The 24337-nt window shown below is 41.1% G+C and overlaps 1 protein-coding gene and 1 pseudogene across 1 annotated transcript in view; both read left to right on the top strand.

Annotated features, from left to right (window-relative positions):
• Positions 1–24337, top strand: part of LOC109571956 (zinc finger protein 665-like) — a 76855-nt gene that overhangs the window by 18014 nt on the left and 34504 nt on the right. The window lies entirely within an intron of this gene.
• On the top strand, positions 15455–15756 carry LOC109571819 (bolA-like protein 3 pseudogene; annotated as a pseudogene).

Here is a 24337-nt window from a genome sequence, read left to right as displayed (position 1 = left end):
AGAATGGCAAAGACTAGAGATCTCTTCAAGAAAATTAGAGATACCAAGGCAATATTTCATGCAAAGATGGGCTCCATAAAGGACAGAAATGGTATGGACCTAATAGAAGCAGAAGATATTAAGAAGAGTTGGCAAGAATACACAGAAGAACTGTACAAAAAGGATCTTCATGACCAAGATAATCACGATGGTATGATCACTCACCTAGAGCCAGACATCCTGGAATGTGAAGTCAAGTGGGCCTTAGAAAGCATCACTATGGACAAAGCTAGTGGAGGTGATGGAATTCCAGTTGAGCTATTTCAAATCCTGGAAGATGATGCTGTGAAAGTGCTGCACTCAATATGCGAGCAAATATGGAAAACTCAGCAGTGGCCACAGGACTGGAAAAGTTCAGTTTTCATTCCAATCCCAAAGAAAGGCAATGCCAAAGAATGCTCAAACTACCACACAATTGCACTCATCTCACACACTAGTAAAGTAATGCTCAAAATTCTCCAAGCCAGGCTTCAGCAATACATGAACTTTCAGATGTTCAAGCTTGTTTTAGAAAGGGCAGAGGAACCAGAGATCAAATTGCCAACATCCACTGGATCATCGAAAAAGCAAGAGAGTTCCAGAAAAACATCTATTTCTGCTTTAATGACTATGCCAAAGCCTTTGACTGTGAGGATCACAATAAACTGTGGAAAATTCTCAAAGGGATGAAAATACCACACCACCTGACCTGCCTCTTGGGAAACCTATATGCAGGTCAGGAAGCCACAGTTAGAACTGGACATGGAACAACAGACTGCTTCCAAATAGGAAAAGGAGTACGTCAAGGCTGTATATTGTCACCCTGCTTATTTAACTTATATGCAGAGTACATCATGAGAAACTCTGGGCTGGAAGAAACACAAGCTGGAATCAAGATTGCTGGGAGAAATATCAATAATGTTTCTCCCACATATGCAGATGATACCACCCTTATGGCAGAAAGTGAAGAGGAACTAAAAAGCCTCTTGATGAAAGTGAAAGTGGAGAGTGAAAAAGTTGGCTTAAAGCTCAACATTCAGAAAACGAAGATCATGGCATCTTGTCCCATCACTTCATGGGAAATAGATGGGGAAACAGTGGAAACAGTGTCAGACTTTATTTTTGGGGGCTCCAGAATCACTGCAGATGGTGATTGCAGCCAAGAAATTAAAAGACGCTTACTCCTTGGAAGGAAAGTTATGACCAACCTAGACAGCATATTGAAAAGCGAGACATTACTTTGCCAACAAAGTTCCGTCTAGTCAAGGCTATAGTTTTTCCAGTGGTCATGTATGGATGCAAGAGTTGGACTGTGAAGAGGGCTGAGCACTGAAGAATTGATGCTTTTGAACTGTAGTGTTGGAGAAGACTCTTGAGAGTCCCTTGGACTGCAAGGAGATCCAACCACCCCATTCTAAAGGAGATCTGTCCTGGGTGTTCTTTGGTAGGAATGATGCTAAAGCTGAAACTCCAGTACTTTGGGCATCTCATACGAAGAGTTGACTCACTGGAAAAGACTATGATGCTGGGAGGGATTGGGGGCAGAAGAAAAATGGGACGACAGAGGATGAGATGGCTGGATGGCACTACCGACTCGATGGATGTGAATTTGAGTGAACTCCGGGAGATGGTGATGGATAGGGAGGCCTGGAGTACTGCAATTCATGGGGTCTCAAAGAGTCAGACACGACTGAGCGACTGAACTGAAGGAAGTCATTCTGAAGGAAAAGCATACAAGTGATAATGAGTGTGTAAAACCTTTACTCGGGGCTCATATCTCACCTATCATCAGATGACCCATACTAGGGAGATCCTTACAAATGTATGTAATGTGGCAAGGCTTTTAGGTGCTGCCTTAAACTCAGTTCAGTTCAGTTCAGTTCAATTGCTCAGTTGTGTCTGACTCTTTGCGACCCCATGAATTGCACTATGCCAGGACTCCCTGTCCATCACCAACTCCTGGAGTTCAGCCAAACTCATGTCCATCGAGTCGTTGATGCCATCCAGCCATCTCATCCTCTGTCACCCCCTTCTCCTCCTGCCCCCAATCCCTCCGAGCATCAAAGTCTTTTCCAATTAGTCAACTCTTTGCATGAGGTGGCCAAAATACTGGAGTTTCAGCTTTAGCATCAGTCCTTCCAAAGAACACCCAGGACTTATCTCCTTTAGGATGGAATGTTTGGATCTCCTTGCAGTCCAAGGGACTCTTAAGAGTCTTCTCCAACACCACAGTTCAAAAGCATCAATTCTCTGGCGCTCAGCTTTCTTCACAGTCCAACTTTCACATCCATACATGACCACTGGAAAAACCATAGCCTTGACTAGATGGAACTTTGTTGGTAAAGTAATGTCTCTGCCTTTGAATATGCTATCTAGGTTGGTCTGAACTTTCCTTCCAAGGAGTAAGCGTCTTTTAATTTCATGGCTGCAATCACCATCTGCTGTGATTTTGGAGCCCCCCAAAATAAAGTCTGACACTGTTTTCACTGTTCCCCCATCTATTTCCCATGAAGTGATGGGACAAGATGCCATGATCTTCGTTTTCTGAATGTTGAGCTTTAAGCCAACTTTTTCACTCTCCACTTTCACTTTCATCAAGAGGCTTTTTAGTTCCTCTTCACCTTCTGCCATAATGGTGGTATCACCTGCATATCTGAGGTTATTAATATTTCTCCTGGCAATCTTGATTTCAGTTTGTGCTTCTTCCAGCCCAGCGTTTCTCATGATGTACTCTGAATATAAGTTAAATAAGCAGGGTGACAATATACAGCCTTGACGTACTCCTTTTCCTATTTGGAACCAGTCTGTTGTTCCATGTCCAGTTCTAACTGTGGCTTCCTGTCCTGCATATAGGTTTCCCAAGAGGCAGGTCAGGTGGTCTGGTATTCCCATCTCTTTCAGAATTTTCCAGTTTATTGTGATCCTCACAGTCAAAGGCTTTGGCATAGTCATTAAAGCAGAAATAGATGTTTTTATGGAACTCTCTTGCTTTTTCCATGATCCAGCAGGTGTTGGCAATTTGATCTCTAGTTCCTCTACCTTTTCTAAAACCAGCTTGTACATCCGGGAGTTCACGGTTCACGTATTGCTGAAGCCTGGCTTGGAGAATTTTGAGCATTACTTTGCTAGTGTGTGAGATGAGTGCAATTGTGCGGTAGTTTGAGCATTCTTTGGCATTTCTTTTCTTTGGGATTGGAATACAGGATTCATCAAATACTTTATACTTAGAAATGCAATGAGTCTGGCAGTTTTTACAATTACTAGTCACTCTCTTGGTATGTAGGAATATATATCCTGGAGACAAGCCGCACAAATATGTTTGTAGGAAGGAATTTTCTGAAACAGCAAAGTTTGGGGATGATACTAGAGCAATGCTTTACAGATGCAATTGGAGTGGAAAAAATTTCACCTTGAGTTGAAATATTATGCTATAAGAGTCCATATTGAAGAGAAGTCATGGAACTGTGTCGGCAAGGGCTTTCTCAAGACTTCAGTGTATATTAGCCTTAAAAATATATGTCTTCCAAAGAAACCACACAAAAGTTGTGCATGCTATTTCCTCTAAAATCAGGAACAAGACAAGGTTGCCCACTCTCACGACTACTATTCAACATAGTTTTGGAAGTCCTAGCCACAGCAGTCAGAGAAGTAAAAGAAATAAAAGGAATCCTTATTGGAAATGAAGTAAAATTCTTACTGTTTGCAGATGACACGATCCTCTACACAGAAAACCCTAAAGATACCACCAGAAAATTACTAGAGCTAATCAATGAATATACTAAAGTTGCAGGATATAAAAGTAATACTCAGAAATCCCTTGCATTCCTATATACTAACAATGAAAAAATAGAAACTAAGGAAACAGTCCCATTCACCACTGCAATGCAAAGAATAAAGTACTTATGAATAAATTCACCTAAAGAATCAAAAAGACTTATGTATACAAAACTATAAAACACTAGTGAAAGAAAGATGACACAAATAGATGGAGCAATATACAATGTTCATGGATTGGAAGAATCAATATAGTGAAAATGAGTATTCTACCCAAAGCAATCTATAGATTCAATGCAATCCTGATCAAGCTACCAACAGTATATTTCACAGAACTAGAACAAATAATTTCACAATTTGTGTGGAAACACAAAAAACCTCGAATAGACAAAGCAATCTTGAGAAAGAAGAATGGAACTGGAGGGATCAACCTTCCTGATTTCAGACTGTACTGCAAAGCTACAGTCATCAAGATATCATGGTACTGGCACAAAGACAGAAATATAGATCATTGGAACAATATAGAAAGCCCAGAGATAAACTCATGCACCTATGAACACCTTATCTTTGACAAAAGAGGCAAAAATATACAATGGAAAAAAGACAATCTCTTTTACAAGTGTTGCTGGGAAAACTGGTCAACCACCTGTAAAAGAATGAAACACTTTCTAAAACCATAGACAAAAATAAACTCAAAATGGATTAAAGAGCTACGTGTAAGACCAGAAACTATAAAACTCTTAGAGGAAAACATAGGCAGAACATTCTTTGACCTAAATCACAGCAAGATCCACTATGACTCACCTCGCAGAGTAATGGAAATGAAAACAGAAACAGATGGGACCGAATTAAACTTAAAAGCTTTTGCATAACAAAGGAAACTATAAGTAAGGTGAAAAGGCAGCCTTCAGAATGGGAGAAAATAATAGCAAACAAAACAACTGACAGTTAATCTCCAAAATATACAAGCAGTTCATGCAGCTCAATTCCAGAAAAATAAACAACCCAATTAAAAAGTGGGCCAAAGAGCTAAACAGACATTTCTCCAAGGAAGACATACAGATTGCTAACAAACACATATAAGATGAAAAGGTGCTCACATGAAAAGATGCTCAACATCACTCATTATCACAGAAATGCAAATCAAAACCACAATGAAGTACTATCTCACGCCGGTCAGAATGGCTGCCATCAAAAAGTCTAGAAACAGTTGGGAGGGTGGCTCGGGATGGGGGACACAGATACACCCATGTCTGATTCATGTCAATGTATGGCAAAAACCACCACAATATTATAAAGTAATTAGCCCCCAATTAAAATTAATTAATTTTTTAAAAGCCTACAAACAATAAATGCTGGAGAGGGTGTAGAGAAAAGGGAACCCTCTTACACTGTTGGTGGGAATGCAAACTACTATGGAGAACATAGTGGCTGTACTAGAGATAGAACTGCCATATGACCCAGCAATCCCACTGCTGGGGATACATACCAAGGAAACCAGAATTGAAATAGACACATGTACCCCAGTGTTCATTGCAGCACTGTTTACAATAGCTAGGACATGGAAGCAACCTAGATATCCATTGGCAGACGTATGGATAAGGAAGTTGTAGTACATATACACCATGGAATATTATTCAGCTATAAAAAGGAATGCATTTGAGTCTGTTCTAATGAGGTGGACGAAACTGGAGCCTATTATAGAAAGTGAAGTAAGTCAGAAAGAGAAACACCAATACAGTATATTAACACATGTATATGGAATTTAGAAAGACAATAACAATGCCCCTATACTCAAGACAGCAAAGGAGACAGAGATGTAAAGAACAGACTTTTGGACTATGTGGGAGAAGGCAAGGGTGGGATGAAAGAATAGCATTGAAATATGTATATTACCATATTTAAAATAGATGACCAGTGCAAGTTTGATGCATGAAGCAGGACACTCAAAGCCGGTGCTCTGGGACAATCCAGAGGGATGGGGTGAGGCAGGATGTGGGAGAGGAGTTCAGGATGGGCAGGACACATGTATACCTGTGGCTGATTCATGTTGATGTATGCCAAAAACCACCACAATATTATAAAGTAATTAGCCTCCAATTAAAATAATTTTTTAAAAAAAGTTGTGTATGCTAAAGCTTTAGCCAAAGATCAAAACTTTGGAACCTGAGAGGATTTATATTGCAGAGCAGGCTTGCACAGGTAATAAATGTTGTATTGCTTTTCATCAAATATTCAGACCTTGTGCATAATGAAGTAATTCACACAAGTCAGAAACTGTACAGGTATACTGAATGTCAAAACAACTTTAAGAAACTGTATGTTTTTAATATTCACCAAGAAATTCGTGTTTTGGAGAATCCTTTCAAGTGTAATGAATTTGTCAAACTTTTGGACTAGTTCTTACTGCAGACTACACATAAGACAATTCATATTAGGAACAAGTAAAGCTTTAGTTCTCTGACCTCAGTCTGTGATATTACATAGTGTAGAAAAAATATATTAAATATATTGAAAGTTACAGCGTATGTATGTTAAATATGGTGAAAATTAAGACATATGTAGTAATAGTCCATTATCTTCAGTGTGTAAAGTATTTAATTACTTGAGTTTTCTTAAGACGGTGACATTACTATTTGTGACTTTTCCTGCAGAAGTTTCAAAAGCGTTTTGTTTTATTTTATAGCTTTCGTACAGGTATTTCATGATGGTCTCTGGAAAGCAATCAGTGAGATGAAGGGGTTGACTTCATTAGGTGTAGTTAATTCATATCCATCTTTCCTTGGATAACAGGGACACAGAATTATCAAATTCAGTGGTGTATGAATTAGCATCAGGAATGGGCAGAGAATAATGTGAAACTATGACATGATTTACCATGCTCACTATATTCAGGGTACCCTTCCATACATAGACCACAGTGTGTTTTTGGACAGGGTGCCATACCATCTGACCATCAAGAGAGCAGTTTTCTGAGTGGATTTTAATCAGAAAAAGTCAAATAGTATGTATATGTGTGTAGTTCACATTTAACTTCTGCCATTACCATTTGTTACTGTTTTATTCAGAATGTATCATGGGTCTCCTGTCTTGATTACTTGTCACAACCCTGGATGAATTATGTTCCTCCCACTACACAGTTTTATCCCACCTCAGTACTTTGTGAAAGTGAAAAGTGTTAGTAGCTTAGTCGTGTCCAACTCTTTGCGACCCCATGAACTGTAACCCACCAAGCTCCTCTGTCTATGGAATTATCCAGGGAAGAATACTGGAGTGGGTTGCCATTTCTTGAGGGGATGTTCCCAACCCAGGGATTAAACCTGGGTCTCCTGCATTGCAGGTGGATTCTTTACTGTTTGAGCCACCAGGGAAGCCAGTGCTTGGTAACAGAAGCTAAAAATGCAGCATTTGGCTCTTAGGGTTGAAAGAATCTATGATGATTTCTTTCCACGATGGAACCAGACAACATGCAGGTTGGGGATTACATGTTCATAATTTGCACTTGAGTTATTCTCCACACCCTTTCTTGAGTTCCTTCTCCACACACTTCAGATGGCTCTAATGAAAATAGCGTAGCAAAGAATTATCAGTGTATTTTGTGCAAAACTTGGGGAAATCCCCAGCGACCCACTGATTAGAACTCCATGCTTCCCCACAGAGGACATGGATTTGATTCATGGTCAGGGAAGTAAGATTCCACAAGATGCCAGGCAGGGCCAATGGGAAAAAAACAGTACAAAAATTTAACTTAGTAAATTTAAAGATAATTGAGTATCTTGAATGATTCATTCATCTGGAAACATCCCACCTAGTTAACAGAGGTGGCCAAAGGAGCTATACAAAAGGGAAAGCTTTCACAGGTAGAACTGGATGGGACAAGAAAGTTATTACCAAACAAAACAAACAAAAAAAGGGCATCGCTTCAGGTCTGATTTCCTATTTCAGGGTGGGAGAGAATGCAGACAGAGTCTTACCCTGCAGATTATTTCACTAGTGTCCATCTGTAAATTCCAGACTCAGTGCCTCCTGGTCATGATTCTAAGAGGGGAGACACTACAATGAAATGTGGATTTGGTATCCTGGAGGCAGTGACACCATCTCGGGCCTGTCTTGTCTTTTGAACATTGAGTGAACCTTGCCAGGCATCAGTGAATGTATACCTTATAAATAGATCTCTTCATGTCCTTTTTGTGTTCCTTGATTTACAAGAAGAGAAAATAAGAATATAGTAGGCATATAAAATATTTAAGAAATAAAATAATGTCACAAGTAAGGACAAAAACACCTTTTTTGTGCTTGGAGCACTCAGTAAAATTGTTTGAAAAGATCAGTGTTCATGAGTTTTTCTCTTATTTGACAGATAACTTGAAATTTCACCACCCAGCATGAAGAATTTGTTCAGTCATTAAGCAGTGTCCTACAGTGACCCCATGCACTGTAGCCTCAGGTTCTTCTGTATGGGATCTCCCAGGCAAGAATACTTCAGTGAGTTGCCATTTCCTTCTCTTGGAGGTCTTACCGATCCAAATCAAACCTGTGTCTCCTGCATTGGCAGGCAGATTCCACTGAGCCATCTTGGAAGCCCCAAATAACAAGGTAGTCAAGAAAAATTGTTGAAAGAGATATACCAACTCACTGTCTTTATACTCAATGTAAAATACCCCATGTGACCCATGGCCAGTCTCTTCTTTGTCCTAAATGAGAGTTTAAAATTAAATGAGGCCTTTGTGTTTTTTTTAACTCACAGATGTGCTTCCCTTTAGATTTTTTTCTGAATCTTAATAAGCTAAAATGAGTCTCTAAGTTTTAATATAAATATTCTGATTCTAGCAGCAAAGTAGGTAAATGAAAAAAATCCATTTTAGGCTGTCATTCATACCATCTTACCTGAACCTGAGGGATATTCAAAAGGTTTATAGTTGTGAAATTATTTTAAATTATTATTTCAATATTTGAACTTAAGTCTGTCTGAAAGACATGAAGTAGTTTTTTCTTGCTATTTTCAGCTCTTTCATTCATTTTTATATCCACATATAAATTCACAGTGAAAATCACTACAGTGTAATGACTTTCTTCATTCCTAAGACATAGCAATGTTATTCTTAATTTCACAGCCACCGTGCAGTTAGGCAAGGCCATAAGAACTTTTTTGCCAAATAGGGTGTGAGTAATGCATTACTCCTCTCCATGACTAAATCTTTATATCTTATAAATAAATCACCTAGATAATGCTCTAGCAATCCAGTGGTTAGACTGATCTTTTATTCCCCAGGGGCTGGAATTCACTAGTTGGAATTCACTATGGTTAGAGACATAAAATTCTGCTAGCTGCTGCTTTTTGTTGTTCAGTTGGTAAGTTGTGTCTAACTCTTTGTGACCCCATGGACTGCAGCACGCTAGGCTCCTCTGTCCTCCATTATCTCCTGGAGTTTGCTCAGATTTATGTCCATTGAGTGAATGATGCTAGCTAAGCATCTCATCCTCTCTGTCTCCTTTCCTTTTTCCTTCAATCTTTTCTAGTGTCAGGGTCTTTTCCAGTCAGGTAGCTCTTTGCATCAGGTGGCCAACGTATTGGAGTTTCAGCTTCAGCATCAGTCTTTACAGTGAATACTCAAGGTTGATTTCCTTTAGGATTGACTGGTTTGATCTTGCAGTCCAAGTGCCTTCAAGGGTCTTCTCTAGCACAATTCAAAAACATCAATTCTTTGGTGCTCAGCCTTCTTTATGGTACAATTCCCACATCTGTACATGACTACTGGAAAAACCACAGCTCTGATTACACATACCTTTGTCACCAAAGTAATGTCTCTGCTTTTAAATCTGCTGTCTAGGTTTGTCATAGGCTGCAGTCACCATCTACAGTGACTTGGGAGCCTAAGAAAATAAAATCTGCCACTGTTTCCACTTTTTACCCATCTATTTGCCGTGAATTGATGGGATCAGATGCCATGATCTTAGTTTTCTGAATGTTGAGTTTTAAGGCAGCTTTTTCACTCTCCTCTTTTTACCCTCATCATGGGGCTCTTTAGTTCCTCTTCACTTTCTGCCATTAGGATGGCATCATCTGCATATCTGAGGTTGTTGATATTTCTCTCAGAACTCTTGACTCTAGCTTTTGATTCATCCAGCCCAGCATTTCTCACGATGCATTCTGCATATAAGTTAAATAAGCTGAGTGACAACCTACTCCTTTCCTAATTTTAAATCAGCCAGTTGTTCCATTTCTAGTTCTGTTGCTTATTGATCTGCATACAATTCCTCAGGAGACGGGTAAGGTGGTCTGGTACTCCCATCTCTAATAAATTCCCATAGTATGTTGAGATCCACACAGTCAAAGGCTTTAGAATAGTCAGTGAAGGAGTACTAGATGACATATTATTGAGCCATAAAAAAAATGAAGACTTTTGCCACTTAGAATAACCTGTATGAATGTAGAGAACAATATGCTAAGTGAACTAAGGCAGAGAAAGACAGCTATTGTATGATCTCACTTACATGTAGAATCTACTAGAGTGAAAGTCAGTAACAGCCAATAGGATGGTGGTTTTCTGGATCTGGGAGTTGGGGAAGATGGGGAGATGTTAAGGTATGAACTTTGAGTTGTAAAATGAGTAAGTTCTGGGGCACTATGTGCAGCATTCTAACTGTAGTAAATTCTTCTGTGTTACTACATACTTTAAATTTGCCAGTAGCGTAAATCTTAAGTGTTGTCACCATACAAAACGTGGAAACTGGGAGTTGATGGATGTGTTGATGACTGGAATGTGATAATATTTCACAGTGTATATGTCTGTCAAATGGTCAGATCATGCATGATAAGTATACACATATCCATTTCATTAGTTCTTTTAGTAAGGCTGGAAAAGAAGAAAGTAGGAGGTGGGCTGGGTTTGGCACCTTTAATGGTGTTCAACCCATGTTTCCCATGAGATCCATGAAGCATTTTGCGAAACCGTGTATGGTACCCCCTGCCATATCAGACATCCTCAGATACTTGTGTGGGTCCTAGTCCCCGGTATATTCACAGTGCAGCAAATCTGATCGGGATCCTGCATTGAGCACCAAGGCTCTTAGCCTCCACTTCTGAGACTGAGATCAGCCCCAGGGATGAAGAGGCCACTCTGTTCTGAGTTGGGATGGACCAGGGCCTGCTCTTGGCAACCCACTCCAGTACTCTTGCCTGGAAAATCCCATGGATGGAGGAGCCTGGAAGGCTGCAGTCCATGGGGTTGCTGAGGGTCGGACACGACTGAGTGACTTCACTTTCATTTTTCACTTTTCATGCATTGGAGAAGGAAATGGCAACCCACTCCAGTGTTCTTGCCTGGGGAATCCCAGGGATGGGGAAGCCTGGTGGGCTGCTGTCTATGGGGTCGCACAGAGTCGGACACAACTGAAGTGACTTAGCAGCAGCAGCAGCAGAGCCTGCTCTGTGATCTGAAGGGAATTGTTGGGTCAGCTGAGGTCCCCCCTACTGCTGTGTGCATGAGGCCTCACCAGGAGGGGAGTGTGATCCGAAGGAAAGTGTGGGAAAGCTCCCGTGTTGGTCTCTGTGTGGGAGTTGCCTTTCCTGAGTCCCTCCTGAGACACTGGCCACAGAGGACTGTCTGTTCCCCATGGTGAGGGTTTCCCTGCATGTGTGGTTGGAGCTCAGGAAGGGGGAATGTTGACTGTAGGCATTAAATAGCATGTTTTCAACTTTTAGTATCAACCTCTGCAGGATGCCTGAGAAGAAACATGGAAGAGGGTATAAAAAGAGTCAGGAATGGCTCTTTCTCAGGTAAGGTCATATTCTCAGTTGATTCTCAGTCTGTCCTTCCTGAAATGCCCTTACTTGAACTTGCTAATTGTGTCTGACTCTGAAGTATCCTGTCTGACTCCTGTATGTGCACACTCAGCCGGGGCCTTCCCTCAGGGCCTGTCGTCTCCACTTAGATCCCGTCTCCCCATGACCCGGTGACCTGGCCCTTGTGGGGAGGCTCCCCTGGGCACCGGGGCTTCTCACCCATGGGTTTGAGACGGGGTCTCAGTGCTGTTGGGCAGCAGGGCTTGCTTAGGGCCCATCTGGATGCACTGTCTGCTCTGTGTCAACCAGGGTAAAGAAGCTGCACATGGACATCAAGTATTAACGCTCAGAATACGTGGTAAAATCTGGAAAAGAGGCCAATAAGGGGAAATCAGTCCTGACTATTTATAGTACATTTAAAACTAAATGAGGACCTCCTTGAAAATCTTGGTGTTTGGGAACGGAATGGAAAGTTCAGAAAGAGACCTCAGGGCTAGGGGGCTTTTCATTCCATCATCTATTTTTCACCCTGAAATCCAAGTTCACTGAAATTTTTTTGTCTTTTTTGTCACATGGTGCAGCTTGCAGAATCTTAGTTCCCTGAGTATGGATTGAACCTGAAACTCCTGAAATGGAAGCGTGAGGTCTTAATCATGGGACTGCCAGGGAAGTCCCCAACTTTACTAACCTTGTTTGATTGTTTTATTGTGGAATTAACAAATAAACTTTGGTTTTTGTTAGTAACTACATACCTAAAATTAACTAAGGATAAAATCATTATTTTTTTAGAAAAATTATTTATTTAGGTGTTCTGGGTCTTTGTCACTGCTTGGTCTTTTCTCTAGTTGCCAGCAGTGGGAGCTGTTGTCTAGTCGTGGTGCGTGGCATTCTTGTGTCTTGTTGCAGAGCATGGGCTGTATGATGCTTGGGCTTCAGTAGTTTCAGCACGTGGGCCTAGTAGTTTGGGCTCTTGGGCGTTACAGCACAGGCTCAGTAGTTGTGTCACTTGGTCTTAGTTGCCCCGAGGCATGTGGCGTTATCCTGGAGCAGAACCCATGTCTTCTGCATTTGCAAATGGATTCTTTACCATTGCGCCAGGAGAGATACCTTCATATTATTTTTGAATATAGGTATTTTATAGGGATTGCAATCAAAGTATTCTATATATGTTTTTTATACGTATACTGTCTGCCTGCTGCTAAGTCGCTTCAGTCGTGTCCGACTCTGTGCGACCCCATAGACGGCAGCCCACCAGGCTCCCCCGTCCCTGGGATTCTCCAGGCAAGAACACTGGAGTGGGTTGCCATTTCCTTCTCCAATGCATGAAAGTGAAAAGTGAAAGTGAAGCTGCTCAGTTGTGTCCGACTCCTAGTGACCCCATGGACTGCAGCCCACCAGGCCCCTCCGTCCATGGGATTTTCCAGGCAAGAGTACTGGAGTGGGGTGCCATACGTATACTACTTTTTCTTTCTTTTAAACTAATATAGTATTAGAGTTGAGACTTCCCTGTTGGTACAGTGATAATAATGTGCCTGCCAATGCAGGGGATACGGGTTTGATCTCCCTGGTCCGAGAAGATTCCACATGCCCGGGAGTAACTAAGCCCGTCCACCACAGCTACTGAGCCCATGCTCGAGAGCCTGTGAGCCAAAACTGCAGAGCCCATGTGTTGCAACTACAGAAGCCTTGTGCCTGCAGTTCACCTACAACCTCTTCTCTGTAACAAAAGATGCCATTGCAGTGAGAAGCCCACTCACCACAACTACAGAGTATCTCCCGCTCAGTGCAACTAGAAAAAGCCACACAAAGTAACAAAGACCAGTACAACCTAAATAAAGAAATAAGCTTTAAAAAAAATGCAATATTGACAAACTTAAGTACAGTTGATTCATTTTCATGGCCCCAGAGATGCTGAAATACATATGACTAAAAGTGATAATGAGAAAATGATTTAAAAATCTGTCAAGTGGCAACTCTTCATTTCAGTCAATTGTGTATTTACATGTGCATGCATGTGAGCATGGATACGCAATTCCATGGTTTTATTACAAAACATCATCTCATAAATAAGCTTTGTACTTTTTAACAGTTGAAATTACATCTTAAATACATTATGTAGCCTTAAATTTTTTCTACCCCAGCACAGGAATGATTTAAGTAGTAATAAGATTACTGATATTGTGTGTGGGGGAGGGGTTGAGGAGTGACCCTATACAATGACCTTTTATGGCCTTCCATTGCTCTTCAAATTCCTTGATGTTATTTGAGGTTTCTCAGGGAACTCTTATTGATGGATTTTATGCTCTGTTACTTAACTGTTTGATTCCTTAGGTTCAAAGGAATTCGACTTGACTTTACTCCCTCCTCTTTTAGTATAAAAGGGGACTGAGTTCTAACTCGGATAAGATGGTTTTGGGGGTATAGTCCACCATATTTTCGGTTTGCTGACTTTCTGAATAAAGTCGTTATTCCTGCCCCAGCAACTTGTCTCTCAATTATTGGCCTGTTGTGTGGAGAGCAGTAGAAGCTTAGAATGTGAACTAAAGGAATAATGCGGTTTTCATCAATTTTTAAAGATGTATTGCTCTTTTTGGCCACATGATTCAAAGAGCGGACTCAATGGAAAAGACTTTGATGCTGGGAAAGATTGTGGGCAGGAGAAGAGGGCAATAGAGGATGAGATGGTTGGATGGCATTACCCACTCAATGAACAGAAGTTTGAGAAAACCCTGGGAGATAGTGAAGGACAGGGAAGCCTGGTGTGCTGCAGTTCATGGAGCTGCAAAGAGTCAGATTCGACTTAGCAACTGATCAATGAAAATTGCTCTTTTTAAAGCAATGGTTAGTAAACTTTGTCAATTTCAAAATTAAAAAAAAAAAAAAGGTACTAACGGAAGTTCCTATCACATACCTTAGTCCTCCAGTCTCAGACTGTAGGTTTTGACCTTGTGTCTCTGGAACCGAGCCATGTGGAGTTTGGCCTTCCAGCTGAATGAAGAACAAAGAGGAAAAGTTGTTATACGGGATGTCACTGTAAAATGGCATGTTTTCCCCAGGGATAGTTTTGTATTTCTTATTTTAGTTTGCAGTACAGAGAGAAATCCAGAAAAAATTTCTTGTTTTCTTAAGATGGTTCAATTATTCTAATGGCAGGAAATGTTCTGCATCCAATTATCACCCTACAGGAATTCTCTGGAGACCCAGGTTCCCAACCCCTGAATTGCCAGGAGCAGGACAGGCAAGAACCTGCTGACAAAAACATTTATTTATTTATTTATTGCACTTGAAAATATGTGAGTTATTTTCAAATACCTTTTGGTATTGATTTCTCACATAGTTTCACAGTAATAAGAGAACAGGCCCTGTATGATTTCAACACTCTATTTAGACCATGAAACTTTTGCACCTTGTTTTACATCATGTTCCAGTATCTCCTGGTTAATAGTCTATGGGAACTTGAATAAAATATGTATCCTGCTGTTGTGTGAAAATTGTATAAGTCTTAATTATGTTCAATTGGTTCACAGTTCTTTTCAGGTCTAGTATATCCTACTTTCCTGTCCATTATATTAATTTTTGAGGGTTTAATATTGAAATTCCAACTAAAAATCTTAATTTGTCTACTCTTAAAAAAATTGTAATATATAGTGGAACTGTCTGTAACTATTTTCAAAGCCTCATGTAAATGTGTTGTCATACTTTCGTAATTGCAAAAAATTTTAAAAAGGAAAATAAAATCTTTATTGAAATTTTTCTACTTGTTAGGAGGAAAGATCCTAGTTTCCAACATAACTGGTCTACAAAGTTATAAGCTTTTGCCTTAAAAGTGTAACGGGGTGACACAGCGACCTGGGAAGGCCGGCCGCCTCTGCGGGCATGGCGGCGTGGAGCCCCGCCGCAGCGGCGCCTCTGGTCCGCGGAACCCGCCAGCTTCCTCCTCTCCACTGTGCCCAGTGCATGTTTTCCTCGCATCCGGAGGGGGAGAGCAAAGTGACCCAAATCCTCAAAATTTCCAGGAGGCTGTGGGGGAATGTATAAAATTCAAATTAAATGGGAAGAATTTAAGGAGAAGAGAACTGTCCAGCAGCCAACAGGCTCTAAAAGAAGAAATCAAAGGTATGCACCGATTGCAGATTTTTAAGTCTGTCCCCAACACTGACCATACCGTGGCTGCTTAGATGTTGTTGCTAAAACACTGGATGAATCTTACTAACAGGGCTTCCCTTGTGGCTCAGGTGGTAAAGAATCCGCCTGCAAGGCGGGAGACCTGGGTTAGATCCCTGGTTTGGGAAGATGCCACGCAGAAAGGAAATACTACCCACTCCAGTATTCTGGCCTGGAGAATTCCATGGTCTGTATAGACCATGGGGTCGCAGAGTCGGATGCGACCCAGCGACTTTCACTACTACCACCGTTCTTTCCTCAACATATGACAAAAAGTTTATTTGGTCATAGACATTTCCATATTGTAATTATAGAAGAATATGCTATCTATATAGATGTTAAATGCAACAGATTAAAAAAAAAAAAAACAGATGTAATTTATGAGGCATGACAGAACTGTTAAGCACCTCCCTGCCCGTTGCCCCGCCTTACTCTCGGCCTGCCTACCGGGACGCTCCTCGCCCCGCCCCTCGCCTGCAGCGATCCGCCCAGCCCCCGACCCGGAAGTTCCGCCTCGTTATCCGCGCGTGCGCAGTTTCCTGCGGAAGCGGAAAGCGGACAGAGAAGGTCGCCGCACGGCCTTTGCTTGTTTTTTTTCCTAGAGTAACCCTAAGCGCCTGCCTTCGCCACGCCCATCTTCAGGGTCCGGCTGGTTCTGCGGCAGTAATATCCCAATACCCCGAACTCCGCCCCAAATAAACCCAGAGGCCGCCGTTTAGGTCAAGTATTCGAAATCGCTGTGAGGCTTGTCCTTGCCGTTTGGTTTTCGCCTTTGGCCCCGGAGACGCCGCCTTCCGGGATATTTTCATGCTTAAAACTTAACCGTTAGTACCTGCGCCTGTGCCTTGTAAAGTCCCCGGGCGCGAGGGGGATTCGGGCACGCCTACCTCCACCGCCTCACCCTGTCAACCCCTGGAGGTCGCGTCGACAGTTCCACTCCCGGAGAAGCCGATTCCTCTCCCCGGTCCTGGGTTCCGGAGAGCCCGCCCGACCCCTGAGACCCCCTCGCTTCCAGCCTCTCTGCCCTCGCGTCTCCTCAGGCCGATCGTTCTGCCCCGCAGGCCTCCCTTCCTGGTCAGTCCCTTTTCCTCACCCCTGGGCTGGACGTGTGACACCCAGCGTTTTTCCGTCACGAGTCCGTCTCGTTGGAAAATGTGCTCTTTTGATAGGCGGGCGTTTCATTTACTCATCATTTCTGTAGATATGTGGGCTAGGGGGATCAGAAGAAGCAGTGACTGAGAGTGAAAGGCAAAGTCAGAAGTGGAAAACGATGGGAGAACCGACGGGGTCGCCCAGGATGGCTGAGGCACTTGCAAAGGGATGGTAACATGAAATAGATTTCTCCCTTAAAGTAGCGGGTGGGTGAAAGAGAAATGGACCACTGCGTGGGATCTCCAGGAGTTGGAGACAACGAGACAGGGGCTCTGCGTCTGCGATAGGAGGGCTGACAAGGGGTGATCCTAGGAGAGAAACAGGGATAGGTGTTGACAATGGCACCCCACTCCAGTACTCTTGGCTGGAAAATCCCATGGACAGAGGAGCCTGGTAGGCTGCAGTCCATGGGGTCGCTAAGAGTCAGACACGACTGAGCGACTTCACTTTCACTTTTCACTTTCATGCATTGGAGAAGGAAATGGCAACCCACTCCAGTGTTCTGGCCTGGAGAATCCCAGGGACGGGGGAGCCTGGTGGGCTGCCATCTATGGGGTCACACAGAGTCGGACACGACTGAAGTGACTTAGCAGCAGTAGCAGAAGAGAAGAGGAGGAAATAAGGCTAGAAACCTGGAGTGCCCCAGAGTGGGAGTGTAACAGGGAGAGAAGGGGTGTGACTAGGAGGCAGAGAGGGAACAGAGTTGGAGAAAGAAAGAGACAGATGTATAGATATTTAGGACAATTAGAAGGGTGGGGGTGGGGAGAAGAGCAGCAAGAGGAGAACAAGTTGCAGAGGGGGGCAGGACAGGTGTGAGGGAAGAAATAGGAGGGCAGAAACAGCATCCCACCCGAGGCAGTGGACACCAAAGGACTGTTCCACATAGTGAGGTCTTCCTTTTTTTGTGGTTGTGGCAAACGAAGTGGGGGATGTTGATTCTAAGCCTTAAGCAGCCGTTTTTCCACTTGCCAGATCAACTTCTAAAAACTTACATTGTCTGAGGAAGAAGCTGGAAAGAGGAAGAAAGGAAAGGCAACAGGAATGCCTCTTTCTCAGGTAAAATCATATTCTCAGTTGATTCTCAGTCTATCCTTCCTGAAATGCCCTTCTTTGGACTTACTAATCATCTGTGACTCTGAAGTATCCTTCCTGACGCCTGTACATGCACACTCACCAGGGAACTTCCTTCAGGGCCTGTCGTCTCCACTTAGATCCCATCACCCCATGACCCAGTGGCCTGGACCTTGTGTGGAGGGCACCATCCTGGGCAGGGCTTCACACCCACAGGTTTGAGAAGGGGTCTCAGTGCTGTTGGAGAAGGCAGTGGCACCCCACTCCAGTACTTTTGCCTGGAAAATCCCATGGACGGAGGAGCCTGGTAGGCTGCAGTCCATGGGGTCGCTAGAGTCGGGCACAACTGAGCGACTTCACTTTAACTTTTCACTTTCATGCATTGAAGAAGGAAATGGCAACCCACTCCAGTGTTCTTGCCTGGAGACTCCCAGGGATGGGGAAGCCTGGTAGGCTGCCATCTATGGGGTCGCACAGAGTCGGACATGACTGAAGCGACTTAGCAGCAGCAGCAGCAGCAGCAGCTCAGTGCTGTTGGGCAGCAGGGATTGCCTAGGGCTCTTCTGGATGTGCAGTCTGCTCTGTCAATCAGGATTAAGAAGCTGTGGGTGGAAGTCAGGTATTAACATGCACAGTACCTGGTAAAATCTGGAAGTAGACCTAAAAAGGAAAATTTGTTCTAAGGTAATTGAAGCTAAGTGAGTGAGGCACTGACTTCAAAATCTTGATTGGAAATGGGATGGAAAGTTCAGAATCAGGTATCAGTGATAGAGGGTGTGCTATTCCATCATCTGTTTGAAACTGTGACATGAATCTAAATCTCACAGCTGGAAATTCACTTTCATTGCCTTCATTCTTCAGATTTTGTCTTTTCACGGTGTTCATTTTGTGGTTTGGCACAGAGATTTTTTACTTTTGATGCACGTGAGGTTTCCTCTTCATTGTTTAACCCGTAATTTCATCATTTGTTATGGCAACTGTCTTTTTTCCACTGGGTTTTCTTAGCATCCTTATCATTAGATTTTAAATATATGCAAATGGTTATTTCTGAGCATTCTCTTCTGTTTCCTTGGTGTATAAATCTGTTTTTATGCCAGTACTACACCATCTGGATTATATTTTGATATGGCTTGAAATTTTAAAAAGGGTGGCCTTCATCTTTCTTCTTTCTACTTATTGAAGAGTATTTTTGCCGTTTGTGGTCCCCTTGAGATTCTTTATGACTTCTGGCAAGTTTTTTCTATTTCTGCAAGCATTTCTATTTTAAGTTTCATAATGAATTCATTAAATCTGTGGAACACTTTGGGTAACTTGCAAATTTAAAGAGTACTGAGATTTCCAGTCCATGACTACTAGATTTATTTGTTTATTTTGGATTTCTTTTAGAAGTGGTTAAGTAGTTTTCAGTGTATATGTTTCATCTCCTTGGTGAATTATTCCTAAATATTTCATCCATTTTTAATACAATAGTAAATAAAATTGTTATGTGATTTTCTTTTGACATTGTTCATTTTGTAGAGAAATGCAACTGATTTGCATGTTGACTTTTGTATCCTGATAGTTTGCTAAAATTGTTATTTGATGTGGCAGGGTTTTTTTGTGTCTGTGTGGAGTCTTTACAGTTTATGCATAAAAGACCTTGTCCTCTAGGAAAGAAGGCAACTTTCTAATTTTTCACTTTGGAAAGCTTTGATTTCTTTTTCTTGTCTAATTGCTCTGGTTAGGGGTTTCAGTCCTTTGTTGAACAGTGGTGCAGACTGCACGTCCTTGCCTGCTTCCTGATCTCAGAGGAAGTTTTCAGTCTTTCACCATTGAGAACAATGTTAGGTGTGCTCTTTTCATACAGGGTATATTTTACTTTGAGATACTTTATCTTTTCTAGTTTGTATATATATATTTAAAAGTTGTTGAATTTTGTAAGATACTTTTTTTCTGTATCAGTTGAGGTGGTCATCTGTTGTTTTTTCCCTTTATTCTGTTAATGTAACGTATAAGTTGATTTTTGTTTGTTGAGTCCTCTTTGCCTTATATGAATAAAATTCACTTGGTCATGAATTCAGATCTTTTTAATGTGGGGTTGAAGTTGGTTTGCTGGTGTTTTGTTAAGGATTTTGCATCAATATTCATCAGGGAGTATTGGATTTTATTTTTTTGTTCTTTGATCTTTTTTGGGACGATTTCAGAATCATGTTGGCTCTATTCAGTGAGTTTGTCAGTGTTGCATCTTCAACTCTTTGTAATATTTTTGGCAGGATTAGAGGTACTTCTTTTGTAAAGGTTTAGTATAATTTCACAGATGGCATCTGATCCTAGGTTTTTCTTAGTTTGAGGATTTTAATTACTGCTTGAATCTTTCTAGTTATAATTTGGTTCACATTTTTATTTGCTTCATGATTAAGGATTAGATAGTATGTTTCATGGAGAAGGCAATGGCAGCCCACTCCAGTACTCTTGCCTGGAAAATCCCATGGACAGAGGAGCCTGGTAGGCTGCAGTCCAAGGGGGTTGCTGAGGGTCGGACACGACTGAGCGACTTCACTTTCACTTTTCACTTTCATGCATTGGAGAAGGAAATGGCAACCCACTCCAGTGTTCTTGCCTGGAGAATCCCAGGGACGGGGGAGCCTAGTGGGCTGCCATCTATGGGATCACACAGAGTCGGACATGACTGAAATGACTTAGCAGTAGCAGTAGCAGTATGTTTCTACAAATTTACCTGTTTATTTTATGATATGTATTTGTAATTTGTAGGTATTATTACTTAGAAATTTTTTATTGAAGTATGTTGATTTACAATGTTCAGTTAATTTTGGGTATAGAGCAAAGTGATTCAGTTTTATTTATATATATTCTTTGACACATCCTTTTCCCTTATAAGCTATTACAAACTATGAAGTATAGTTCCCTGTGCTGTGTAGTAGGTCCTTGTTGGATATCTGTTTTATACCTAGGAGTGTGTCTGTATTAATCCCCAATCCTGATTTATCCCTCCCACCTTCTGCTTTGGTCACCTCTGTGTTTGTTTTCCGTGTCTCTCGGTCTGTTTGTGTTTCATAAATTCAATTGGATCTTTTTTTATTTTAATTTCACACACAAGTGATAATTTGTGTTTCTCTGTCTGGCTTATTCACTTAGTATGATAATCTCTCAGTCAGTTCAGTTGCTCAGTCGTGTCCAACTCTTTGTGACCCCATGAACTGCAGCATTGCTAGTCCTCCCTGTCCATCACCAACTCCTGGACTCCACCCAAAGCCATGTCCATTGAGTCGATGATGCCATCCAACCATCCATCCTCTGTTGTCCCCTTCCCCTGCCCTCAATCTTTCCCAATATCAAGGTCTTTTCCAGTGAGTCAGCTCTTTGCATCAGGTGGCCAAAGTATTGGAGTTTCAGCTTCAGCATCAGTCCTTTCAATGAACACCCTGGTCTGATCTCCTTTAGAATGGACTGGTTGGATCTCCATGCAGTCCAAGGGACTCTCAAGAGTCTTCTCCAACACCACCGTTCAAAAGCATCAATTCTTCAGCGCTCAGCTTTCTTTATAGTCCAACTCTCACTTCCATACATGACCACTGGAAAAACCATAGCCTTGATTAGACGGACCTTTGTTGGCAAAGTAATGTCTCTGCTTTTCAATATGCTGTCTAGGTTGGTCATAACGTGATAATCTCTAGTTCCATGCATGTAGTTGCAAATGGCATTCTTTCTTTCTTTTTTGTTTAATGCAGGAGTTAATATTTCATTTGGGCTTCCCTGATAGCTCAGTTGGTAAAGAATTTACCTGCAATGCAGGAGACTTGGGTTTGATCCCTGGGTTGGGAAGATCCCCTGGAGAAGGGAAAGGCTACCCACTCCAGTATTCTGGCCTGGAGAATTTCATGGACTGTATAGTCCATGGGATCGCAAAGAGTCGGACACGACTGATATTCTTGTATATATGTACCATGTCTTCTTTATCCATTCCTCTGTTGCTGGGCATTTAGATTGTTTCCATGCCTTGCCTATTGTAAATAGTGCTACAGTGAACATTAGGGTGCACTGTTGTTTTGAATTATGGTTTTCTTCAGATAAATGCCCAGGAGTGGGTTTGCAGGATCTGAATCTTTCTTATTTAACTCTTTTGTTCTGTCAAAGCTGAATTTAGTTTGTTCTCTTTCTCCTTCCTTGAGATGTAAAAATAGTTTCCTGATTGGACTTCTTTTTCCTTTTTGTGGTAACCATTTAGCCACGTGCGTGTGTGTGTGCTCTGTCATGTCTGACTTTTTGCATCCCATGGGCTGTAGCCCATCTGGCTCTTCTCTTCATGAGATTTCCCAAGAAAGAATACTTAAGTGAGTCGTCATTTCCTTCTCCAGGGATCTTCCCAACCTAGGGATCAAACCTGAATCTCCTGGGTCTCCTGCATTGGCAAGCATGTTGTTTACCACTGAACCACCTGAGAAGTTTCTTAGCCATGTAGACTTCTCTTATTATAGCCTTCACTGCATGTTATAAATTTTGGAGTGTTGTACTTTCAGTTTCATGTAGATGTTCAAAAATTTTCTTGATTTCTTTGAGCCATAAGTGTCCTTGCTTAGCTTCTTGACTTAAAGTATTCAAACACTTTCAGTCAGTGCTATTTCTCTTATTATCATAATTGATGATTTTGATTTTTCTTTAAAGCCATTGCTGGACTTCTCCTGACAAGGGTATTGTCCAGGTTCACACCCTCATTTTTGTGAGGCTGTTGACTAAACTGTTGCTGATGCTGCATGCTTGTCACCTGGGTGCTATTGATCATTCTGCCTCCACACTTAATTTTGTAGTAACTTAATGACAGAGCTTATGTAGTGGAGCGATAACTTTAGTGATGAACCATCATTTGTTTTTTTTCAAGGCATTGCTACTTTCCTTTTTTTATATTTTTATGCATTATAAATGAATGTCTTTTATTTTTATCATTAAGTTTCTATTTTATGTTACTCTTTGTGTTTTATTTGCAATATGTGGGATGGTTGGTTAAGAAAGCTCCCCCACCCCTATGGTGGAATTGGTGATCAGTACTTTTTAGAGTTCTTTATGTATTCTTGATGTTAAGCTATTATTGAATATATGCTTGGCAAATATTTTGTATTATAGTGTACATTGTTTTTTCACTCTGCTGAGGATGGATTAGTGCACAATACTTGATAATTAGGATGTGTCCAGTTTATCTTTTTATTTTGTTGGCATGAGCTTTTGTTGTTGTATCTGATAAATCTTTGGTGAGTCCACTGTCAAGAATCATTCTTTGTTCATTTACTTATAGGAGCTTTATACACTAGCGACTGAGGTCTAGGTCTTTGAAGCATTTTGAGTTAATTTTTGTGTATAGTGTATAATAATGCTCCCACTAAATTCTATATGTGAATATCCAGTTTTCACAACACCTTTGTTCCATAGATTGCCCTTGCCCCATTACTTGGTCTGGACACTATTGTGGAACATCATGTGACCTTACACATAAAAGTATTTTTCTGAATCTGTTGTGTTCCTCAGGTGTCTGTCTTTATATTGGTACCATACTGCTTTGATTAGTGTAGTGTTGGATTCAGTTTTGAAATAAAGAAATATGAGATGTCTGACTTTGCTTTCTAGTTTGTTTTTGCTGTTCATTGTCTTCTGTGATTCCATAGGAATTGTAGGATTGATTCATCTGTTTCTTAAGAAAAGCAGAGTTTGGATTTCACTAAGGATTGTTTTGAATCTTTTGTTAACTTTGACTAGTCCTGACATCTTGACAATATCAGCTTCACAATATCTGTGAAGCATGGGGTGTTACATTTATTTGTGTCTTCTCTAATATTTTGCAGAAGTCATTAGTTTGCAGTATAAAAATTCTTCCCTTCTTGTATAATGTTATGATGAAGTATTCTTTTTTAATTTTCTTGTCAGTTGAATTACTTTGATTGTTCATTTTTAAAGTTTAGAAACCCAATTGGGTTTGCATGTTGATATTGTATCTCGTAATTGCTTTGAAGTCTTTCATTATTTCTATATATATATTTTTACTTGTTAATGTTGCAAAATGCCTATTATGCATATGTTATCTTGTAGGACATATTTAGAAAGATATTTTGTTTCATAAAAACTGTAGTATTGAATTTTTTTCTCTATGGTATATATATTACAGATCTAAATAGCAACATATTATTAGATAAACTCGTTTTGGATTCTTTAGCATTACAATATATTGTGTGTTCATTAGCATTTATTTGTGTACAGTAAGTGTGGAGAATATATCTATAGTAGAGTACTTTTTTCTCCTCAATTATGAGACTGCAGTGTGTTTACTGTTAATTGGTACATGCATGGAAGTCATGGTGCAAAAATAGTGTTTTTGTGTGAGCTGAC

This window comes from Bos indicus, chromosome 18, assembly GCF_029378745.1.
Source record: "Bos indicus isolate NIAB-ARS_2022 breed Sahiwal x Tharparkar chromosome 18, NIAB-ARS_B.indTharparkar_mat_pri_1.0, whole genome shotgun sequence".
Classification (NCBI taxonomy): Eukaryota; Metazoa; Chordata; class Mammalia; order Artiodactyla; family Bovidae; genus Bos; species Bos indicus.
The sequence above is the reverse complement of the archived record's forward strand: the minus strand, read 5'-3'. Positions and strand labels throughout refer to the sequence as shown.